Raw genomic sequence first — 11901 nt, 5'->3', positions numbered from 1 at the left:
ATATATATATATATATATTCACTGAAAAAACCATAGGTTTCACACCAGTTATAGTTAGGAATTAGCTTTTAAAAAACCTATTAAATTCACTGAAAAAACCATAGGTTTCACACCAGTTATAGTTAGCTGGAAATTTTACTGATATAAAACCATTGAAATTCCCACGTTATAGTTAGTCGGACTCACTATAACTTGCGCGTGCAATGCACTGCTGATGACATCACATATTACATCACTCATGACATGGTCAGTGACATCACTTATGACACCATCCAGTGAATGTGTGTCTTTCTGAAAAATAAATATTAGTGAGTTATGTTTAAATATTTAAATTCATTTATTAGTGTTTCACTTTGTGTATAAGTGGCTACATGTGTTGGTAAGTAGCTACATGCGTATGTATATGGGTTATTAGATGTTTCTCTTAGTATCAGTATGAGTGTCTATATGGTTTGGTGGGGGTATTACTTAGCACATAGATGCATGAGTGACTGACTCGCTGTTTGTATGTGTTTTGAAGACAGCATATGTGCAGGACTGTATGGATGGATGAGTGTGTATATGTGTTTGTTAGTGAGTGAATGACTGTCTCACTAGTGTCTTTATCAGTAACTACATATGTTTTAATCTAGTATATGTGAATATTGATGTATATAAGTGAGTATATGTGAGAGTAAGAGATTGTAAGAGTTCCTGTTTAAATAAGTATGTGTTTCTATAAGTGATTGTTTAAGAGAATAAATATGTGTAATTTTCAATACAAGTAAGGTGGAAGTGTGTGTATAACTCTATATTCAAATAAATGGATGTTCAATAGTTTATTTGCACGTGTGAGTATGTGTGTGAGTAACTTTTGGATGACTGTCGGTGTGTAACAGGATGTATAGGTGTATCACTTCATATGATAAGTGAGTATATGTATGAGTGACTATATAGAACTGTTGGTGAATGACTGGATGTGCATATAGATGGTGGAATTACTGAATTGCTTGTTGTAACTGGTATGGGTATATCCACTTTTTGGAAAATATTAGTTTCTATTTTTGAATATGTGTTTCTTGGGTTACATTATAGCGAAAGGAGGTCTGTCACTGTGTCACAAGGATGGTGTCATCAGTGATGTCATGACTGATGTCACTGACCATGTCATGAGTGATGTAATATGTGATGTCATCAGCAGTGCATTGCACGCGCAAGTTATAGTGAGTCCGACTAACTATAACGTGGGAATTTCAATGGTTTTATATCAGTAAAATTTCCAGCTAACTATAACTGGTGTGAAACCTATGGTTTTTTCAGTGAATTTAATAGGTTTTTTAAAAGCTAATTCCTAACTATAACTGGTGTGAAACCTATGGTTTTTTCAGTGAATTTCAAAGGTTTTTTAAAAGCTAATTCCTAACTATAACTGGTGTGAAACCTATGGTTTTTTCAGTGAATTTCATAGGTTTTTTAAATGCTAATTCCTAACTATAACTGGTGTGAAACCTATGGTTTTTTCAGTGAATTTCATAGGTTTTTTAAATGAATGCCAAACATTATAAAAAAAGGTCAACTGATCCACTTTCCTGCCTCCCTCCTAACTCACCTGCATCCCCTGTTGTTTCCTAAATTCCGGTTATTCAGTGAAATACAATGCAACATTTAACTCAGCATTATACATCATGAAAATGTTAGGACAGTATATGCCATCACTCACTTATTCAACTACAGTATCTGTTCTTCAGTAATCTCAGTTAATCCCATAGTGCGCATGTATTTTGAATAACTTTGGCGCCGGTTGACGAATCTGCCTGAAATTTTCAGGAAAATGGTCTCATGGCGGTCCGGTCCTTCCCTGAAAGTTTGGGGGGGATTCGTCAAGCGGGGGCCGAGATAAAAGGGGGGTCCCAAAACGCGTTTTCCCCATGTTAATTTCCATAGGGCGGTCGATTTCACTTTTAGCCCGAACGGCTGAATGGATTTCCACCAAACTTGGCAAAATTGTAGGGACTGGTAGCCCGATGTGCCTTTGCTATGTCTCAAGATATGTGCTCCAGTGGATTTTAAGTAATTAAGGTTCAAAAAAATATATATATCTATAGCCGCGCTCCCGTGCGCGCACGGGAGTGCGCTCCTGGCGCGACACGCGACTTGCGCGCAGGAAGCTGATTGGATCTCAGTTGTCTGTAAACATTCTAAACAGTGCGGAGCGGCCGCCATCTTGTGTCTCGGTAAAATCGACAGAAGGGGTTTGAAAAAAGGGGCAAATGACCATAAGGGGGAAGAGTAGACCCCCTCTGACCCCCTAGGTTTGATGTAGGGACTAAAATAGGGTCCTGCAGGGCATTAAAATTAGGGCATTTCTCAGGGAGTGCTTAAAAGATCTTTTTCACCAAAGTACGCGTACGAGTACGCTTAAAAGTGCGCGCACCAGGCGCTCCCCCCGCGAAAATCGAAAAAAAAAAAAATTTTTTTGAGGCCCCGCGGTGCCCTTTAATGGCCCCCATATCAAACCTAGGGGGTCAGGGGGGGTCTACCCTGCCCCCTTATGGTCAATTCCACCCTTTGTTTTTGCCACCTCTTATGACTAGATTTTACCGATAGACAAGATGGCGGCCGCTCCGGACTGTTTAGAATGTTTACAGACAACTGAGAGCCAATCAGCTTTCTGCGCGCAAGTCGCGTGTCGCGCCGGGAGCGCTCACGGGTGCGCGCACGGGAGAGCGCCTATAGATATATATATTTTTTTGAACCTAAATTACTCAAAATCCACTGGAGCACATATCTTGAGACATAGCAAAGGCACATCGGGCTACCAGTCCCTACAATTTTGCCAAGTTTGGTGGAAATCCATTCAGCCGTTCGGGCTAAAAGTGAAATCGACCGCCCTATGGAAATTAACATGGGGAAAACGCGTTTTGGGACCCCCCTTTTATCTCGGCCCCCGCTTGACGAATCCCCCCCAAACTTTCTGGGAACGACCGGACCGCCATGAGACCATTTTCCTGAAAATTTCAGGCAGATTCGACAACCGGCGCCAAAGTTATTCAAAATAGAATGTTGAGATTTAACATTGAAAATTATCCTAACTATAACTACCTACTGGCGACCGCCAGTAGGTAATATATATATATATATATATATATATATATATATATATATATATATATATATATATATATATATATATCAGAAATTACACCCATTTGAGCACTAGAAATGGAAGGTACTTAACCGTAGACGGATTCTGTGTGAGTGCAGAACAGGCATCATAGCTGCCAAGTTTTCACATACTTATTTGTGACATGTCCATGATATTAGTGGACTTACGAATGATATTTAACTGCCAACTGTGCACCACTTAAAGTGACACTTTATCATGAGAAAAATATCATGTAAAGAGGTGCATGGAGAGAGATAAATATAAGAACTTATCCACAAGAAGTTCTAATAATATCTTGCAACCGGAGCAAAACTCCTGAAATGAAAGTTTACACTTGCTTTATAATGAACTATGACTGCAAATGTTGTGGTAGGCTAGCATATACTGTGTGTAATACAATTTTAAAACAATGTGAAAATACAGTAATTATATAGTATCTGGGTAGTCCACTATTCTTAACCCCCGTACATGTAAACCTCCTAATAGGGTGCAACATGGTGGGGCCTGAGCATTCCCTCGTATATTCCTTGACTTGTCTTTTTTGTATTAATTGACCAGCCACATATGAATCATTAGAGGGTCAGGTATCTGACTCTTAAGCTGGCTTGGATTGCACTTTGATTTTGCATTTCAATTTTTTCACCAGGGTTTGGCACTTTTGGGTCTTTATCAATTAACACAGTCATGTGAGCGGGCCTAGCAATTAATGGATACGATTTTGCACTATCATCCGGTAATCACAGGGTTCGAATTTCGAATCAATTGTGTTTGTAATATTTGAAAACAGACATGATTAATGAATTACATGTAAATATTGTACAGGTAAAGGTCAAAATTTGCATTGTAAAGTTGTATAATGTTTATAGATTGTACATATGGATATTGAGATTATTTTCTAACTGTATATACTCAGTTTTACCTTTGTAAATATGGGTCTGTTTTCAACTATGGATGTTATACATTTCAGTGCTTTTTCAGTTTCTATCATTTTCCCGCCTTCTGTGTTGATTGGTTACCCATTATAAGTATTTTCATTGGTTTCGTTCGGCATGTGATCAAGGTCACCGTGTAGTGACCGAAACGCGTCATGCTGGCGAGTTCGTGTGAATAAACCACTTTAATCTTACTATTGTGCTGTGGAGTGGTCCGTACCTGGTGATTTCGTTGTTGCAGATTGGATCTTGGTCCTTGTTTGAGGCAGCGGAACAGGACTGTGAAGTGTATATATATATATATATGCTGGGGACAGAAGAGCAATAAACCACCCTTGAACTAACTTGTCGCAGTGTTTGTGGTCTGTACCTACGTTGAGGACTCTGCACTTTTGCTGAGAGTAGGAGTTGGAACGGATATATATATATATATATATATATATATAGATATAGATATAGATATAGATATAGATATAGATATAGATATAGATATAGATATAGATATAGATATAGATATAGATATATGTATATATATATCAGAAATTACACCCATTTGAGCACTAGAAATGGAAGGTACTTAACCGTAGACGGATTCTGTGTGAGTGCAGAACAGGCATCATAGCTGCCAAGTTTTCGGATTACTTATTTGTGACGTGTCCATGATATTAGTGGACTTACGAATGATATTTAACTGCCAACTGTGCAACACTTAAAGTGACACTTTATCATGAGAAAAATATCATGTAAAGAGGTGCATGGAGAGAGATAAATATAAGAACTTATCCACAAGAAGTTCTAATAATATCTTGCAACTGGAGCAAAACTCCTGAAATGAAAGTCTACACTTGCTTTATAATGAACTATGACTGCAAATGTTGTGGTAGGCTAGCATATACTGTGTGTAATACAATTTTAAAACAATGTGAAAATTCATGTGCCTACAGTAGCAGGCTGGGTCCTCGTAGCACTATAATATAGAAGTAACTAGCCACTACTGAGCCAAGAAGGACACACTTGAGAAAATATTTACTTATGTGCCAGCATTCGATTGCTACCAACAATATGCCAGGAAGTATCACCATTAAGCCAGATCAAGCATTAGGCTGTTGTGCGGCTTTAATAATGCAGGGTCCAGCATTATAGAACATGTGAGTGCCACGGATGTCTATGATATATCAAGGAGGACCACCATTGAGCATTGGATGCCTGCAGTATGGCAAGAATTTCAGCCATACTGCCAAAACCATCACTGTGCCGTGGCTGTTGACAATATGTGCCTAACCAAAAAATTAATGTGTCCCCTTATGTAACGTAACTGGTGCTATAAAAAGAGCTCTGATACGCGATTCGCGCTATATAAAACTGTGCAAAAAAAACAACAACAAAAACTTCTGTTCCTCTCTGGGTACAGCTATTCTGTGCTAGAAATTGCCTGACAATTTATCGCAGTAAATACAATAAATACAATGTGTCCTATGTGTGAAGAAATAAACTGTCAGGCTCAATCTGAAATGAATGGTGTGCTGTAACTGGCATGATTGCGATCTAGTATTAATAAGCAAATGCTGCAGAGATCAACTCGACAGTACAGTAGTCTGTAGACCCGAAAATGAATGAATGACTAACCTGACTGCTGCTGGTAAACAGGTGCTGTGGATAATACTCCATACTGAGCGCTTCACCGCTTGGTTTCGTCTTGGGCCTAAACTCTTCGGTTGGCTGGGCATGGGGCCAAGGGGGCACAAGTTGCAACAGCAAACGGCAGTTAAAGAGTGCCTGAACAGACATCGCTGGAGACTGCCAAGCAGCACTTGTCTTCGCATAGAAGTGCTTTATTCTACCTGACTGGCTGGTAGTGGCACTTCATTTTTGCGTGCTGTTCACTCAGTTGCCATCTGTACCAGCCAGAGAGACCTCCACAGCACCGGCGATCCCCCTAAATAAAAGTGCTTACTGCATTGAAATCATTTCTTCAGGCAAGGAGAGACACAGCAAAGTTAAAGGGTTCTCTCTTGCACCATTATGTGTCGTCCTCCCCAGCGTCAGTAAATCTTCCTACGGATGACCACCTGTGAGCCTGGTGCACTAACAACGGTCAGCACTATCCTCAAGGCGCCACTTTGAAGGGCGGCCCGGCACCCGTGACGGCACAACTCTGAACTGGTCTTTTACAGGCGTGAGATCGAAGTGTTTGGGGGCCGGCTTCGGCTTCCACAAGTAGTCACGTGATCAGGTCAAATGTTACACTCCACTGTCTGGCTCTGTTATCAACTGTTGCTGCATGGAGACTCACTACCTCCCTGGGCCATTGAATCACTGCGGCCGGGGGTCCTATTTACCATAGCTGCTGAGACACGCAGCGGGGCACCCGGCAGCCGGAGGAAAATCTAACCTGCCGCCCGCCGCCCGAATGGCGAAAGGGGCAGTACAGGGAAGCGCACCTTCATAAAAACTTCCAACGATGAGCTACAAAATACATCTTGGGTGTGCTGTTAAATATTGATTCACCAGTTTGTGCTGCACTCCAGTTCCCCATAAGTTGCTGACATCGTCAGACACATGCACGCTTTCCTTTGGCACAGTGAGCTCGCTATTGCAGCTTCCAAGGCTTCTTGTTACAGCATGCCTGGGGGCGGGTAGTCAGGGGGTCCCTAATTATGCGTGACAAATGCATTTCGTGCGGAGATGCGGACACCAGCACTGAAATGCGATAACGTCACGCCTGATGCGTGACACTTGGCAGGGCTGCTGCATATTCATAAGAGGTTTAGTTTGATCTAAATGTACAGAGCCACCGAAGATTGGAAACAAGACTGAACACCAAGTTTCTGGTCTTGAAGCTGCCTCAGCTAGTTGTGCTTTTGAATTTGGTTTGTCAGCCTTGTTGACCGTCCCACGAATTGCGAATTATTTCTTATTTTTGCCCTTGGTCTGTTTTGTAAACTTTGCAAAGCATATTTAAAGATTATGTGTATACGATTAACCCCTCAGTTGAGTTGTAGAAATGTAATCTGATGGGACCTCTCCTCCCATGTGATTGTACTATTCAAAACTAAAGAGAGTCCTATGATGTAGCTGGAGAGGAATTTTGGTCATTCGGTGGTACGAGTTTGTGCTTTCAGAGACCAAGGGGTCTTTTGTGATAATGGGCAGATCGCCACCTCCCCCAGAATGTGGGGGGGGGGGTGAGGGGGGCACATGGGGGGGACCTATGGTACCCCCCCTGCATTTACATGAGCGACGTGGCAGGAACCGTGCGGTGCCTGCCATGTTGTGCATGCAAATGCACACATGCCTTTTTTGTATTGCGGCGGGTGCTGCTGAGAGAACCGCCCACCGCAATGCAAAAAATGCGGGATGCACCCGCCACACTGCCCATGCGGGACCGTTGCACCCTTAGCGGGTGGTCCCATTTCCCGGGGCGGACTTTCATAATAGACCCCCAAGTAAGAAGAGCAAAGTCCTGTACCTTCTTAGATGGAAGTGTTAGATGTAAAACGTGGTCTCATCTAGATGATGTTGAAACTGTGTTTAGGTTTGTTTTCGATTTTGCAGGTGATGTTTTCTTTACAAGCTTGGACTATATGCGCATAATACGCATACGGGACGATGACCAAGGTTTTAAAGCACAACAGAGTAGACTTATTATATTTTAGTATGAAGCTTTATATGCAATATGATTTAATGCATGAGTTTGCAGTTTCAAATTAGTACATTTAATTTTTGATTTGTTTTCTCGTAGTAGTGCAGTTTAGTGAATATTGAAAAGCATTCTTGTACCTAGCACCCCTAATGTAATGTTATCTTAAGATCAACATTTCCTTTGGCTATATATATATATATATATACATATATATATATATATATATATATATATGTATATGACATTTCCTTTGGCTATATATATATATATATATATATATATATATATATATATATATATATATATATATATATATATATATATATATATAGAGGAAGATGAGGCATTTTGTGAGCTCTGCTAAAACTTTAACAATATCGAAATGCTTGTTAAGTACAACCGTTGTTTTAGAATTGTAACAAGCTGTTAAAGTATTATCATAGATAGCTGGCATATTTCTTTTCATAATGCAGTTGTTTTTATATAGTTAAACGGTCAAATGTTGCTCTCTGAAGTAAGTGATTACGATTTTTATTAATTGCATAGTTACCAAAGACCATTGCAATCAGATACCAATTTTAAAACACAAAATAACATTAGTCGCAACAAATAGATAGGCTTATTTAATATGCCACATACATGAGCTACCAAATTACTATATTAAAAAAACTCTTTAAAATCGAATAAAAAACAGCAAATGGTGGATGCATTCAAATTTCTCTGTGCTAAGTAATAGATGCATTGGTGTTTCACTGTGCAGGTGTATCTGTGAATGGCATTTAAAGGAGAGTGTTGCTGTCCATGCATATTTTGTCTTGTGTGGCCCTGTCATTCCAACTGTGTCCACAGGCGCGCCAGCATTGACCATTGCACTAAGATAACAAATTTAGAACACAAGATACCATTCATTTAAGTATTGGATTAGAATCAATTACTAATCCCTGCACATGAGAATGTAGGTTGAATACAACAGAGGAGGTTGAATTGTAAAAAAATGTTCTTTGAAAGGTGGTTGGAACAGTTGGACTGCTTAGGGTACTTGTATGGTCCCTCCGGTCTGTCTATGCACTCAGAAGCAGCCAGTTTTGGTCGTTGCTTGGTCAGGATTGTGAGAGGGTGAATAGTCCTTGATAAAGGGCAAGTGTAATGGGCACAATTGATTAGACAAGGTGGATTGTCCCAAGGAGACAGCAGCAAATTTGTGGAAGTTAGTTAACACCCAAGACTCCATGAATTCAAGGCAGGGTTTGAGTTTCTGTATGTAATTGGTGTGGGATATTTTTTAGGTAGAGTTGGGTATCATTTGCTTAATGATGGATCCTGATGCTGCTGCCTGTAGGGATGTATCTGTGAGGTTCCATATAGAGGTTCAAGATGATTGGAGAAAGAATGGGACTCTGGGGTGCTCCACAGTAGACGGGGAGTGTCCATGATCTTATGGAACCTATTTTCATTATCTGGTGCTAGTTGGTGGGGTAAGATGTAAGCCATTTCAAGATAGTGCCTGAAAATTCCATGTGTGTCGGTCAGAGCTGGATGGTGAATTGTGCTGCAGAGAGGTTCCAAAGAGTTCAAATATTTCCAGGAGCCGGGGGCCATTTCTGTCATTAAGGAGGAGGGTGTTGACGACTTGAAATGTGTCTCTCTCAATGATACTGCACAGTCTGAAACCTGAGTTATAGGAAAGATCTGACCTGTCTTAAGAGCATGGGCACATTTTCGCTGGATAAGGGAAGTGTAGAACATCTGCAGCAGGGGTGTGAGGTACTCTCCTTGGAGTGATTTCATGATGGAAGAAGGATGCGTGTTAGCTTCAAAGAAGGTAGTCTATGAAGAAATTGAGGAATAATGGAGAAATAATGTATGAGACTGGATTGAAGGAGGTCCAAATCGTAGTGAAATGGTGTGGGATGGATGCAAGTAAAGAAGTAGCAATGACATTGCATCCTGTTTTGTTAATCTCAATGAAGAAGCTGATGGCAACTGAGGCAAAGACTGTGGGTTCTCGAAGAGAATTTTGTGCAGCATTTGTCACACTTAAAGCGTACTTTGCTTCTGCTGACTGCTTCACTGATTGTCATCTTGTAGAAAAAGGCTTTATCTGAGATGATAACGGATTGGCTCCTAGGGCAGAACACTTTGAGTAGGACGAGGTGATCCAGTAGTTTTAACCTTCTCCATTTGAAGTTCCCAAACAATATGGAGTTGAATTGAGATTGATAACAATTCCTGTCTTATCATCTTGACGGTTTATTGTCCACCCCAATGTACATCAATGTTTAACCACTTGGATGCTAGGCGTTTTCCCCCTCCTGTGCTGGAAAATGCCATTTTAGTGGCACCATGACGAGCTCAGCTCGTCATCAGCACACGACACCCGTGGGTGATGACGAGCTGAGCTCGTCATCAGCATCGAAGGGGTTAATGATCTCTTTTTTCCCATAATATCGGATTTATGCACACGCTACAAACATATTTTGGTGACAGGTGACTTTAATGTTCACTGGGACAAAACAGACAAAGATCTACCAACTCGGAAACTACAGACTTCCATGATCGCTTTAGGCCTGGTACAATTAGTGGAAGCCCCAACCCACATAAAAGGCCACTTTCTCGACCTCATCTGGTCTTCTATGCCAAAGGTGGCTCTCACAAATATCACACCTTGCATCTGGTCGGACCACCACCTAATCCTGTGTGATATACCACAAAACAATCCTCAGGTAAAACTTCCATTAAAAACCAAAAAAGTGCGCCAATGGAAAAAAGTTGACCCAGGAACCCTAACTGATGTCCTGTCCAAACGTATACAGAAACCTATGACCCCATCAGATGGCATTGACCTAGATCTAAACTATGATACTATAGTAGCCACCCTCAGGCAATCAATTGATGAGATAGCCCCAGAAAAGACACAAAAAATAAAGGGTGCGGAAAAAGGGGCCCCCTGGTTCACTCAAAGCCTGAGAGATCAAAAAAGAAAGCTCCGTCATCTTGAAAGATGCTGGAGGAAATCTAAAAAGGATATTGACCGAGAACTATATAGAACATCCTTTCAACTGTATAAAAAGCTTATCGTATCAGACAAGAAGGACTACTATGAAACCTGCATGAACAACGCCGTAAATGTCCAGAAAGAAACCTTCCAAATACTGAAAGAACTAAGCAAAAAGGAAGAAAAGGTAGATACACTGATTGACTGTAACACCTTCCAAGGATACTTTCTTGAAAAAGTAGCGACTATCCTGTCAGACAACAAGAAAGACAGCTCAACTATACACACCACGTCATCGCCCCCTCAAAACCCCTCAACCCCTATTATTACCAGATTTCCTAATATTGACTCCACTACCCTTAGACAACTAGCAGCATCAACCAAGTAAGGTTCCCCTGCCGACCCCTGCCTTGCCGAAATGTTTCGGTTAGCAATTCCTATCCTGGAGGATCAGATCTTAGACCTCCTAAATAATTCATTAGCTACTGGATCATTACCAACTACCTTTAAAGAGGCACGCGTCAGACCCCTGATAAAAAAACCTGGGGCGGATCCAACTAGCCTGAAGAACTACAGGCCAATCTCCCAGCTGCCGTTTCTGTCAAAAATTCTAGAACAGCATGTGTTAAAATCATTGTCACCCCTCCTGAAATCACACCATCTACTCCAGGAGCGGCAATCTGGTTTTCGTGCCCACCATAGCACGGAACTAGTAATGCTGTCAGTGCTGGACGAGCTCAGATGCATGGCTGACAGTAAAAAGCCAAGCGCCCTGATATTATTAGACCTTTCAGCGGCGTTTGATACTGTCAGCCATGCACTGCTCCTGGACAGACTAGCCATGTCCGGGATAAAAGAACAAGCTCTCCAATGGCTAACGGCCTTTCTGCTAGGGAGGACGCAGAGGATACAGTTAGCAGATCAGGTTTCCGACGTGGGCGCCTTGGTATGTGGAGTCCCGCAAGGGTCCGCACTCTCACCACTTTTATTTAATTTATACCTGCAGCCACTGATAGACTCTTTGGCAAACATGGGCTGTAAAGTCTTTAACTACGCCGATGATACTCAGCTGCTGCTGAGTATCGATAATACAACATCGGCTCAGTCCATGGCCCAAAATATACTACGGTTCACAGTAAACTGGATGACGTCCAACCTATTAAAAATGAATCCAGACAAAACGGAG

General features: G+C 41.2%; 1 protein-coding gene across 1 annotated transcript in view; it reads left to right on the top strand.

Annotated features, from left to right (window-relative positions):
- Nucleotides 1–11901, top strand: part of ST6GAL2 (ST6 beta-galactoside alpha-2,6-sialyltransferase 2) — a 224891-nt gene that overhangs the window by 166492 nt on the left and 46498 nt on the right. The window lies entirely within an intron of this gene.

The sequence above is a fragment of the Lissotriton vulgaris genome, chromosome 8, assembly GCF_964263255.1.
Source record: "Lissotriton vulgaris chromosome 8, aLisVul1.2, whole genome shotgun sequence".
Lineage (NCBI taxonomy): Eukaryota > Metazoa > Chordata > Amphibia > Caudata > Salamandridae > Lissotriton > Lissotriton vulgaris.
Note: the sequence above shows the minus strand (reverse complement) of the source record. Positions and strands in the feature narration are given on the sequence as shown.